The sequence below is a fragment of the Pongo pygmaeus genome, chromosome 1, assembly GCF_028885625.2.
Source record: "Pongo pygmaeus isolate AG05252 chromosome 1, NHGRI_mPonPyg2-v2.0_pri, whole genome shotgun sequence".
Classification (NCBI taxonomy): Eukaryota; Metazoa; Chordata; class Mammalia; order Primates; family Hominidae; genus Pongo; species Pongo pygmaeus.
The window spans coordinates 202,287,293-202,299,829 of record NC_072373.2 but is presented as its reverse complement, the minus strand read 5'-3'; positions in this window follow the sequence as shown (position 1 = coordinate 202,299,829).

Genomic DNA, 12,537 nt, shown 5'->3' with positions numbered 1-12,537 from the left:
TCATTGTATCCTCTGCCTCCCGGGTTGAAGCTATTCTTCTGCCTCAGCCTCCCAAGTAGCGGGATTACAGGCATGCGTCACCATGCCTGGCTAAATTTTTTTGTATTTTTAGTAGGGACGGGGTCTTGCCCCGTTGGTCAGGCTGGTCCCGAACACCTGACCTCAGGTGACTGCCCGCCTCAGCCTCCCAAAGTGCTGGGATTATAGGCATGAGCCACCGTGCCTGGCCGATTTTTTTTTTTGAGACAGTCGCTTTCTTTGCCCAGGCTGGAGTGCAATGCCACGATCTCGGCTCGCTGCAACCTCTGCCTCCCGGGTTCAAGCGATTCTTCTGCCTCAGCGTCTGAAGTAGCTGGAATTACAGGCACACACCACCGAGCCCAGCTAATTTCTAAAATTATTTATTTATTTATTTATTGAGGCGGAGCCTCGCTCTGTTGCCCAGGCTAGAGTGCAGTGGCATGATCTCAGCGCACTGCAACCTCCGCCTCCCAAGTTCAAGCAATTCTCCTGCCTCAGTCTCCCGAGTAGCTGGGACTACAGGCGCGTGCCACCATGCCTGGCTAATCTTTTTGTATTTTTAGTAGAGACGGGATTTCACTATGTTGGCCAGACTGGTGTCAAACTCCTGACCTGATCCGCCCACCTCAGCCTCCCAAAGTTCTGGGGTTACAGGCGTGAGCCACCGCGCCCAGTAATTTATTTATTTATTTAGAGACTGAGTTTCGCTCTTGTTACCCAGGCTGGAGTGCAGTGGTGTGATCTCAGCTCACTGCAACCTCCGCTTCCCGGGTTCAAGTGATTCTCCTGCCTCAGTAATCCCAAGTAGCTGGGATTACAGGCATGCACCACCATGCCCAACTAATTTTTGTATTTTTAGTAGAGACAGGGTTTCACCATGTTGGCCAGGATGGTCTCGATCTCTTAACCTCATGATCCACGTGCCTCGGCCTCCCAAAGTGCTGGGACAATAGGCATGAGCCACTGTGCCTGGCCAAACCAAGATTTTTAAATACAGTACTATCTCTAGAAATGCTTACTGAGGCCAAGCACGGTGGCTCACACCTGTAATTCCAGCACTTTGGGAGGTCGAGGTGGGTGGATCACTTGAGGTCAGGAGTTCGAGACCAGCCTGGCCAACATGGTGAAACCCCATCTCTACTAAAAATAAAAAAACTAGCCAGATGTGGTGGCACGTGCCTGTAATCCCAGCTACTGGGGAGGCTAAGGCAGGAGAATCGCTTGAACCCAGGAGGTGGAGGTTGCAGTGAACTGAAATCGTGCCATTGCACTCCAGCCTGGGTGAAGAAGCGAGACTCCGTCTCAAAAAAAAAGGCTTACTGAGCCGCTTGTGTATTGTTTTCAGCAACTGATGTACTTATTTAACCGTCATTAGTTGCACAATAATAAAAAGTAGGGCATGCCCCACCACACCCTGCACTTTTTTTTTTTTTTTTTTTTTGAGACAGTGTCTTGTTTTTTTGCCCAGGCTGGAGTGCAGTGGCGCCACCTTGGCTCACTGCAGCATCTGCCTCTCAGGTTCCAGTGATTCTCCCGCCTCAGCCTCCCGGGTAGTTGGGATTACGGTCATGCGCCACTATGCCCAGCTAATTTTTATACTTTTAGTAGAGACAAGGTTTCATGCCTTACACAGTAACTCTCAATGATGACATATTACTGTAGATTTTCACAAGCATTTGACCCACAAAAATCACACAGAGCTGACTTGTTCAATACAGTGGTCACTAGCCACATGTGGCTATTTACATTGAAATCAATTGGCTGGGTGTGGTGGCTCGCGCCTGTAATCTCAGCACTTTGGGAGGCCGAGGCGGGTGGATCACGAGGTCAGGAGATCGAGACCATCCTGGCTAACACAGTGAAACCCCCTCTCTACTAAAAATACAAAAAATTAGCCAGTCATGGTGGCGGGCACATGTAGTCCCAGCTACTCGGGAGGTTGAGGCAGGAGAATAGCATGAACCCGGGAGGCAGAGCTTGCCGTGAGTCGAGATTGCGCCACTGCACTCCAGCCTGGGCGATAAAGCGAGACTCCATCTCAAAAAAAAAAAAAAAAAAAAAAAAAAAAAGAAATCAATTAATATATATTTAAAATGAAATAAACTCAGTTTTGCCAGGCGTGGTGGCTCATACCTGTAATCCCAGCACTTTGGGAGGCCAAGGCAGACAGATCACTTGAGGTCAGGCGTTCGAGACCAGCCTGGCCAACATGGTGAAACCGTCTCTACTGAAAAAAAACAAAAAATCTATAAAAATTAGCTGGGCATGGTGGTACCTGCCTGTAATCCCAGCTACTCGGGAGTCTGAGGCAGGAAAATCACTTGAACCTGGGAGATGGAGGTTGCAGTGAGCTGATAACAGGCCACTGCACTCCAGCCTGGGTGACAGAGTGAGACTACATCTCAAAAACAAACAAAAAACTCAGTTTCAGTTGTACAAGCCACATTTCAAGTAGTCACGAGTGACAAGCTAGTACGTGGTGGTATGGGACTGTGCAAATACAGCACATTTTCCATTGCAGAAAGTTAAAATGGACAGTGCTGATACAAAGAATCGGTGTATGGTAACAGGAAAGTTTTATTAACACCAGGAGGATTATTGGATGTCAGAGACTTGGAAAAATGAATATGATGTTAAAAAAAATGTAGTATGTGGCTCATGCCTGTAATCCTAGCACTTTGGCAGGCCGAGGCGGGCGGATCACTTGAGGTCAGGAGTTCAAAACCAGCTTGGCCGTCATGGTGAAACCCCGTCTCTATGGAAAATACAAAAAATTAGCTGAGCATGGTGGTGTGCACCTGTAATCCCAGCTACTCTGGAGGCTGAGGCAGGAGAATTGCTTGAACCTGGGAGGCGGAGGTTGCAGTGAGCCGAGATTGTGCCACCACACTCCAGCCTGGGTGACAGAGCGAGACACCATCTCAAAATAAATTAGGCCTGGCGCAGTGGCTCATGCCTGTAATCCCAGCACTTTGGGAGGCCAAGGTGGGTGGATCACGAGGTCAGGAGTTCAAGACCAGCCAAGATGGTGAAACCCCGTCTCTACTAAAAAATACAAAAAAATTAGCCGGGTGTGGTGTTGAGCGCCTGTAATACCAGCTACTCGGGAGGCTGGGGCAGAGAATTGTTTGAACCTAGGAGGTGGAGGTTGCAGTGAGCCACAGTTGCACCACTGCACTCCAGCCTGGGCGACAGAGCGAGACCTCATCTCAAAAAAAATAAATAGGCCGGGCCCTGTGGCTCACGCCTGTAATCCCAGCACTATGGGAGGCCGAGGTGGGCGGATCACAAGGTCAGGAGATCGAGATCATCCTGGCTAACAGTGAAACCCCGTCTCTACTGAAAATACAAAAAAATTAGCCGGGCATGGTGGCGGGCGCCTGTAGTCCCAGCTACTTGGGAGGCTGAGGCAGGAGAATGGTGTGAACCTGGGAGGCGGAGCTTGCAGTGAGCCAAGATAGCGCCACTGCACTCCAGCCTGGGCAACAGAGCAAGACTCCGTCTCAAAAAAGTAAAAATAAATAAATAAATATAAATAAAAAATAAAAGTAAATTTAAGAAAAATTTAAGGCTGGGCGCGGTAGCTCACCCCTGTAATCCCAACATTTTGGGAGGCTGAGGTGGGCAGATCACAAGGTCAGGAGATCGAGACCATCTTGGCTAACACAGTGAAACCCCAGCTCTACTAAAAATACAAAAAATTAGCTGGGTGTGGTGATGGGTGTCCGTAGTCCCAGCTACTCGGGAGGCTGAGGCAGGAGAATGGCGTGAACCCAGGAGGTGGAGCTTGCAGTAATCTGAGATTGCACCGCTGCACTCCAGCCTGGGCGACAGCAAGACTCCGTCTCAAAAAAAGAAAAAAAAAATATATATATATACGTGTGTGTATATATATATATATATATATATACGTGTGTGTATATATATATATACGTGTGTGTATATATATACGTGTGTGTATATATATATAGACACGTGGGTATATATATATACGTGTGTGTATATATATATACGTGTGTGTATATATATACGTGTGTGTATATATATATATATATATATACGTGTGTGTATATATATATATATATATATATACGTGTGTGTGTATATATATATATATACGTGTGTGTGTATATATATATATATATACGTGTGTGTGTATATATATATATATACATATATATATATATATGTATATATATATACTCTTTTTTCTCGAACTAGTAGTTTTGATGCAGGCACTATATTTTAATATTTGCTTTGCGAAAAGTGCTTGTATGTCAGCTACTCCAGCCCCAAAAAAATCCTTTGGAATTATATTTATTGGAGTTTTCCCACTCAGCAATATAATATAGCAGGGTGAAAGTACCTCTTTTTTTTTGTTTTGTTTTGAGACAGTGTCTTACTCTGTTACCCAGGCTGGAGTGCAGTGGCATGATCACCACTCACTGCAGCCTTGACTTCCCCAGGTTCAGGTGATCCTCCCACCTCAGCCTCCCAAGTAGCTGGGACCATAGGCCTGTGTCACCACACTTGGCTAATTTTTGTATTTTTTTGTAGTTACAGGGTTTTGCCACGATGTAAAGGCTGGTGTCGAACTCCTGGACTCAAGTGATCTGCCTGCCTCGGCCTCCCAAAATGTTGGGATTACAGGCATGAGCCACAACGCCTACAAAAGTACCTCGTTATTGGTCAGATGTGGTGGTCACACCTGTGTAGGGACCAGCCCTACAGGGCCTGTGGGTTTTTCTCCACGTGTGTGGAGACCAGAGATTGTAGAAATAAAGACACAAGACAAAGAGAAGAAAAGATAGCTGGGCCGGGCGCTGTGGCTCACGCCTGTAATCCCAGCACTTTGGGAGGCCAAGGCAGGCGGATCACAAGGTCAGGAGATCATAGCCATCCTGGCTAACATGGTGAAATCCCGTCTCTACTAAAAATACAAAAAGAAATGAGTCCGGCGTGGTGGCAGGTGCCTGTAGTCCCAGCTACTTAGGAGGCTGAGGCAGGAGAATGGCATGAACCCGGGAGGCGGAGCTTGCAGTGAGCCAAGATCACACCACTGCACTCCAGTCTGGGCGACAGAGCGAGACTCTGTCTCAAAAAAAAAAAAAAAAAGGCAACTGGGCCCCAGGGACTACTACCACCAAGATGCGGAGACTGGTAGTGGCCCTGAATGCTGGGCTGTGCTGTTATTTATTGTATACAAGGCAAGGGGGCAGGGTAAGGATTGTCAGTCATCTCCAATGACAGGTAACAGTCACGCGAGTCACATGTCCACCAGATGGTGAGGGGGGCCCTTCCCTGTTTGGTAGCCAAGGTGGAGAGAGAGAGGGGACAGCTTAGGTCATTATTTCTTCTATGTATTTCTCTGAGAGAGCAAAGACTTTAATATTCTCACTAATTCTGCTACTGCTATCTAGAAGGCGGAGCCAGGTGTACAGGGCGGAACATGAAAGTGGATCAGGAGCATGACCGCTGAAGCACAGCTTCACAGGGAGACATTTAGGCCTCCGGATGGCTACAGGCAGACTTGACTGATGTCAGGCCTTCCACAAGAGGTGGTGGAGCAGAGTCTTTTCTAACTCCCCCGGGGAAAGGGAGACTCCTGTTCCCGGTCTGCTAAGTAATGGATAATGGGTGCCTTCCCAGGCACTGGCGCTACTGCTAGGCCAAGGTCTGCTAAGCAACGGGTGCCTTCCCGGGCACTGGCGTTACCGCCCTTTAGTGGCCCTGTCGGTGTGACAGAGGGCTCACACTCTTGTCTTCTGGTCACTTCTCACCGTGTCCCTTCAGCTCCTATCTCTGTATGGCCTGGTTTTTCCTAGGTTATAATTGTAGAACAGATATTATTATAATATTGGAATAAAGGGTAATGCTACAAAGTAATGATTGATAATATTCATATAAAATCATGTCTATATTCTATGTCTAATATAACTATTCTTATTTTAAGGATTTTCTTTATTATACTGGAACAGCTTGTGCCTTCAGTCTCTCGCCTCAGCAGCTGGGTGGCTTGCCGCCCACATACCTGTAATCCCAGCACTTAGGGAGGCTGAGGTGGGTAGCTCACCTGAGGTCAGGAGTTCAAGACCAGCCTGGCCAACATGGTGAAACCCTGTATCTACTAAAAATATAACAAATTAGCTGGGTATGGTGGCATGCAGCTGTAGTCTCAGCTACTCAGGAGGCTGAGGCTTGAGAATCGCTTGAACCCAGGAGGGGGAGGTTGCAGTGAGCCGAAATTGTGCCACTGCGCTCCAGCCTGCGTGACAGAGCGAGAGTCTCAAAAAAAAAAAAAACAAAAAAAACAGTACCTCCTTTTTTTTTTTTTTTTTTGGAGACAGAGTCTCGCTCTGTCGCCTGGGCTGGAGTGCAGTGGTGCGATCTCGGCTCACTGTAACCTTCACCTCCCGGGTTCAAGCGATTCTCCTGCCTCAGCCTCCTGAGTAGCTAGGAGTCCAGGCGTGCACCACCATGCCCGGCTAATTTTTTTGTATTTTTAGTAGAGACGGGGTTTCGCCATGTTGGCCAAGCTGGTCTCGAACTCCTGACCTCAAGTGATCCAACTGCCTCGGCTTCCCAAAGTGTTGGGATTACAGGCGTGAGCCACCATGCCCGGCCAGTATATCATTCTTAATAGCTTGTATGCATTGGGACTTCAAGTAGGGTAGGCATTGTATTGAGCACTTTACATGCAATAGCTTGTTTAATCCTCACATCAGCTCTACTATCCTTCAGGGAACAGTCCCTGCCAGTTGAAGTGACTTGCTTGAGGTCAGGAGGCTACCAAGTGCATAGTCTATTCAGCCTCCACCTGAGCCCAGAACCTCAGTATTTTTTCCTCATATTGTACCTAAGAGTTATAAAGTTTCCTAGATGTTTTATGTATATTAGAACAGTGCCAGCCACATAGTAAATGCTCTACAATTCTTTGCTATTATGATTATTTTACATTTTATATTCCCTGTAGTTAATAATTGCCTTGTTTTTAATGTACTTTGTTTTGTTTGTATAAGTATCATTAATTCAGTTCCAATATATCAGAAGTATAAATCTTTTGGGTGTTCAAACACATCACGTACTTTCAATTTTACCTTTTCCTCCATCCTCTCCCAACCTGGATTAGTTACCTCGAAATAAATGTAATGTAATACAACATATGGCTGTGCTATAAATAATACAGTCATAATAATGTGGATGTTCAACAGTGCTTTAACAAAATATCATCGGGAAGGCTGGGCACGGTGGCTCATGCCTGTAATCCCAGCATTTTGGGAAGCCGAGGTGGGAGGATTCCATGAAGGCAGGAGTTTGAGACCAGCCTGAGCAACATAGTGAGACATCCCCCTGCACCCAATCTCTACCAAAAAAAAAAAATTATGGGTGTGGTGGTGCAGACCTGTAGACCCAGCTATTGAGGGCAGGGAGGCTGAGGTGGGAGGACTGCTTGAGCCCAGGATATCCAAGCTGCAGGGGCCGTGATTATAACACTGTACTCCAGCCTGGGTGACAGAGCAAGAATCTTGTTTTTTAAAAAGTTGGGGTACGGTGGCTCACGCCAGTAATCCCAGCACTTTAGGAGACCGAGGCGGGTGGATCACCTAAGGTCAGGAGTTCAAGGCCAGCCTGACCAACATGGTGAAACCCCGTCTCTACTAAAAATACAAAAATTAGCTGGGTGTGGTGACGGGTGCCTGTAGTTCCAGCTACTCTGGAGGCTAAGACAGGAGAATCGTTTGAACCTGGGAGGCAGAGGTTGCAGTGAGCGGAGACCCTGCCATTGCACTCCAACCTGGGCGACACGGCGAGACTCCGTCTCAAAAACAAAAAAGAGGCCGAGCATGATGGCTCATGCCTGTAATTCCAGCACTTTGGGAGGCTGCAGTGGGCAGATCACCTGAGGTTGGGAGTTTCAGACCAGCCTGACCAACATGGAGAAACCCTGTCTCTACTAAAAATACAAAATTAGCTGGGCATGGTGGCACATGCCTGTAATCCTAGCTACTCAGGAGGCTGAGGCGGGAGAACTGCTTGAACCCTGGAGGAGGAGATTGCAGTGAGCCAAGATCACGCCATTGCACTCCAGCCTGGGCAACAAGAGCGAAACTCCATCTCAAAAAAAAAAAAAAAAAAAAGCCAGGTGCAGTGGCTCACGCCTGTAATCCCAGTACTTTGGGAGGCTGAGGTGGGCGGATCAATCAAGACCATCCTGGCTAACATGGTGAAACCCTGTCTCTACTAAAAAAATACAAAGAATTAGCTGGGCTTGGTGGCGGGTGCCTGTAGTCGCAGCTACTCGGGAGGCTGAGGCAGGAGAATGGCATGAACCTGGGAGGCAGAGCTTGCAGTAAGCCGAGATCACGCCACTGCACACTCCAGCCTGGGTGACAGAGCAAGACTCTGTCTCAAAAAAAAAAAAAGAAAGAAAGAAAACACAGGAGATGGAGAGATAAGTGTCTATGTATATGGGGAGGGGGCAGCCACTAAATACCTGAGACTGCAAGTAAAAAAGTAGTGTAGTAGAAAGTATATATTTTAAAATACACAGGTAGGTTCTAGGACAAAGACTTGGAAATAGTCGACTCAAGGGAGTGGGAATTGGGGGGCAGAGGGTAAGAGACCACTATCTCTTTCCATTTTTTTAAGACAGAGTGTCTCTCTGTCCCCCAGGCTGGAGTGCAGTGGCATGATCTTGGCTCACTGCGGCCTCCGCCTCCTGGGGTCAAGCAATTCTTATGCCTCAGCCTCCTGAGTAGCTGGGATTACAGGCACGTGCCACCATGCCCAGCTAATTTTTGTATTTTTAGTAGAGATGGGGCTTCACCATGTTGGCCAGGCTGGTCTCGAACTCCTGACCTCAGGTGATCTGCCTGCCTCGGCCTCCCAAAGTGCTGGGATTACAGGTGTGAGCCCCTGCACCCAGCCAAAAATAAATTTTTTTAATAAAGAGCACAGCACAGTGACTGGCAAATAATACTAAATTAATAGCTATTAGTTATAATTTTAAGGCTTCCAACTGCCATGTTGGAGGATTTACTGAATGCTAGGCATTGGGCCAAGTACTTTCCCAACTTATTTTTTTCCTCACAACCACCCTGTGGGGTAAGTAAGCACTACCCACATTAGGCCCAGAAGTTAAATAAATAATTAGCAAGAGGTGGGGCCGGGATTATGCTCCATTTGTTTGAATCTACAGCCAGAATGCCTAACCACTACACTACTTTTGCAGTGATGGTAGGATACGGCCAGAAATATGGCAATTCGTGGTTGAACCTCAGGTTTTCAGACTGATGAGTCTTTGGCTTGAGAGCACAACATCCTAAGTTGAGCATGTATAGGCTGGTAGGAAAGGACTTTGGGTGCCCATTAGTCCAGAGGGAGTCCTAGAAAGTGGCCTTAAAACACTTGGAGTGGGTTACACTGTCAGAGATGCCAATTACTGCATACAGAAGAAGCTTTCCATACTGACGACTGGGCACCAAAGTAAGTCAGAGGCCTGGGATATTCCCAGAGTAGGAGCATCTCAAAATTAAACTGTCTGGATTGTCTAGCCATCTAAATCGTGTTTAGTACGGCACACTGTGGGCAGGTCACTGTTCTGGGACTAGTCAGAACTCCAGGTGATTTGGAGTAGGGTAGTGGGACTCAAGAAAATAGAGGCCGGGAGCAGTGGCTCACACCTGTAATCCCAGCACTTTGGGAGGCCCAAGCAGGTGGTTCACCTGAGGTCAAGAGTTCAAGACCAGCCTGGCCAACATGGTGAAACCCCATCTCTACTAAAAATACAAAAATTAGCTGGGCATGGTAGCGCCAGCCTGTAATCCTAGCTACCTGGGAGGCTAAGGCAGGAGGATCACTTGAACCCGGGAGGCAAAGGTTGCAGTGACCAGGATAGCACCACTGCACACCAGCCTGGGCAACAGGAGCAAAACTTCATCTCAAAAAAAAAAAAAAAAGAGTGATAGAACTTGGGGACTGATTGGTTTACAGATGACAAGGTTACTCCAATTTACACTCCCTTTAATTCTTCCCACCTCCCACCCCAGGACCCTATATGGGAATGAGGGAAGAATCCCATTCCGGCTCCAACAAGTCTCATGTTTTTCAGTCTGGTAAATGCGGAGTGAGGGAATGGCTTGCACAGAGCAGTCGCTTGCCCTGGGTTACAGTGAGACAGGAAGAACAGGGCTTGGCTTCCTGTCTAGTCACCAAGACTAGAGCAGCAGTTCCCAACCTTTTTTGGCACCAGGGACTGGTTTTGTGGAAGACAATTTCCACGGACAGAGAGGGGATGGTTTTGGGATGACTCAAGTGCATTACATTTATTGTGCACTTTATTATTATTAATGTAACGTTGTAATATATAATGAAATGATTATATAACTCACCATAATGTAGAATCAGTGGGAGCCCTGAGCTTGTTTTCCTGCAACTAGACAGTCCCCTCTGGGGGTGATGGGAGACAGTGACAGATCATCAGGTATTAGATTCTCATAAGGAGGCCAGGCGTGGTGGCTGACGCCTGCAATCTCAACACTTTGAACGGCTGAGGCGGATGGATCCCCTGAGGACAGGAGTTTGAGACCAGCCTGGCCAACATGGTGAAACTCCGTCTCTATTAAAAATACAAAAAAATTGGCGGGCATGGTGGCTCACGCCTGTAATGCCAGCACTTTGGGAGGCTGAGGTGGGCGGATCACGAGGTCAGGAGATCGAGACCATCCTGGCTAACACGGTGAAACCCCGTCTCTACTAAAAATACAAAAAAACTAGCCGGGCATGGTAGCGGGCGCCTGTAGTCCCAGCTACTTGGGAGGCTGAGGCAGGAGACTGGCGTGAACCTGGGAGGCGGAGCTTGCAGTAAGCCGAGATCGCGCCACTGCACTCCAGCCAGGGCGAGAGTGAGACTCTGTCTCAAAAGAAAAAAAAAAAATTGCACACCACCATACCCATTAACTCTGAGGCTTTAGTCATATAAAGAAAAATAGCCATTATATATTGTTATTTTGTGCTCTTATAATATGTAACCATGCCCTTTACTTAAAGAATTCCAGGATCTACAAAAAAAAGAAAGAAGAAAAAAGAAGCCGGACGTGGTGGCTCATGCCTGTAATCCCAGCACTTTGGGAGGCCAAGGTGGGGGGATCATGAGGTCAGGAGTTCAAGACCAGCCTGGCCAACATAGTGAAACCTGCCTCTACTAAAAATACAAAAAAAAAAAAAAAACTAGCCAGGCGTGGTGGCAGGTGCCTGTAATTCGTCTCAAACAAAAAAAAAAAAAAAAGGAAAAAAGAGGCTGGGCGCTGTGGCTCACACCTATAATCCCAGCACTTTGGGAGGCCAAGGCAGGAGGATCGCTTGAGCCTAGGAGTCCAAAATGAGCTTGGCCAACATAGTGAGCTCTCCTCTCTACAAAAAAAAAAAAAAAAAAAAAAAAATTAGCCAGGTGTGGGGGTGCACACCTGTAGTCCCAGCTACTCTGGAGGCTGAGGCAGGAGGATCACTTGAGTCCGGGAGTTTGAGGCTGCAATGAGCCAAGATTCTGCCAATGCACTCCAGCCTGGGTGACAGAGAGAGACCCTTTCTCAGAATGACTGACTAAATAAATAAATAAATAAAATAAAAATAATTCTAGGATCTGGCCTTAGGAGATCCAGATTTTCCAACCAAGGTTGTGGAATGTCTCATCTCAGGAAGAAATGCTGAACACTTCATTTACAGCCTTGTTGCTGACAGCCAAACTACCAGGTAGCCCAGTACTCAAGATAATCATTGGCTGGGCGCAATGGGTGGCTCACGCCTGTAATCCCAGCACTATGGGAGGCCGAGGTGGGTGGATCACCTCAGGTCAGGAGTTCGAGACCAGCCTGACCAACATGGTGAAACCCCGTCTCTACTGAAAACACAAAAATTAGCTGTGCCTGGTGGCGGGCGCCTGTAATCCCAGCTACTCAGGAGGCGAAGCAGGAGATAGCTAGAACCCAGGAGGCTAGATTCTAGCTATTCTGAGCCGAGATTGTGCCATTGCACTCCAGCCTGGGCGACAAAGGAAGACTCTGTCTCAAAAAAAAAAAAAAAAAAAAAAAAAGATAATCATTACAACAGGATATGCTGACCTGCATACCCCACCCTCATGAGCTTTGTCCTGCCCAGCCTGTATACCCTACACTTGATATCACTTTCTGTGCTTTGCCTAATAAAAAAATCTCAGCCAGCTCTTTTCGGAGAGTCAGGGAATTCTCACTCTCTTGTGCTGCCTCCCTTATACCCAGGCATAAGCTCCAATGAAGACTTGTCTGGGAAAACTTTTTTGGCCTCATGTTAATTTCTGTTGCATTGAGAGCCCAAGAACCCCTGGTAACAACAGGGAGGTAGTGGAACCGGGTTGTCCAGAGGGATATTTTCACTTTTTTGGATGCACTTGTATCTGCAGTTTTTTACAACGAGCATATATTAATGTTGTAATTATGTGTGTGTTTGTGTGTGTCTGTACGTGTGTGTATATATATTTTA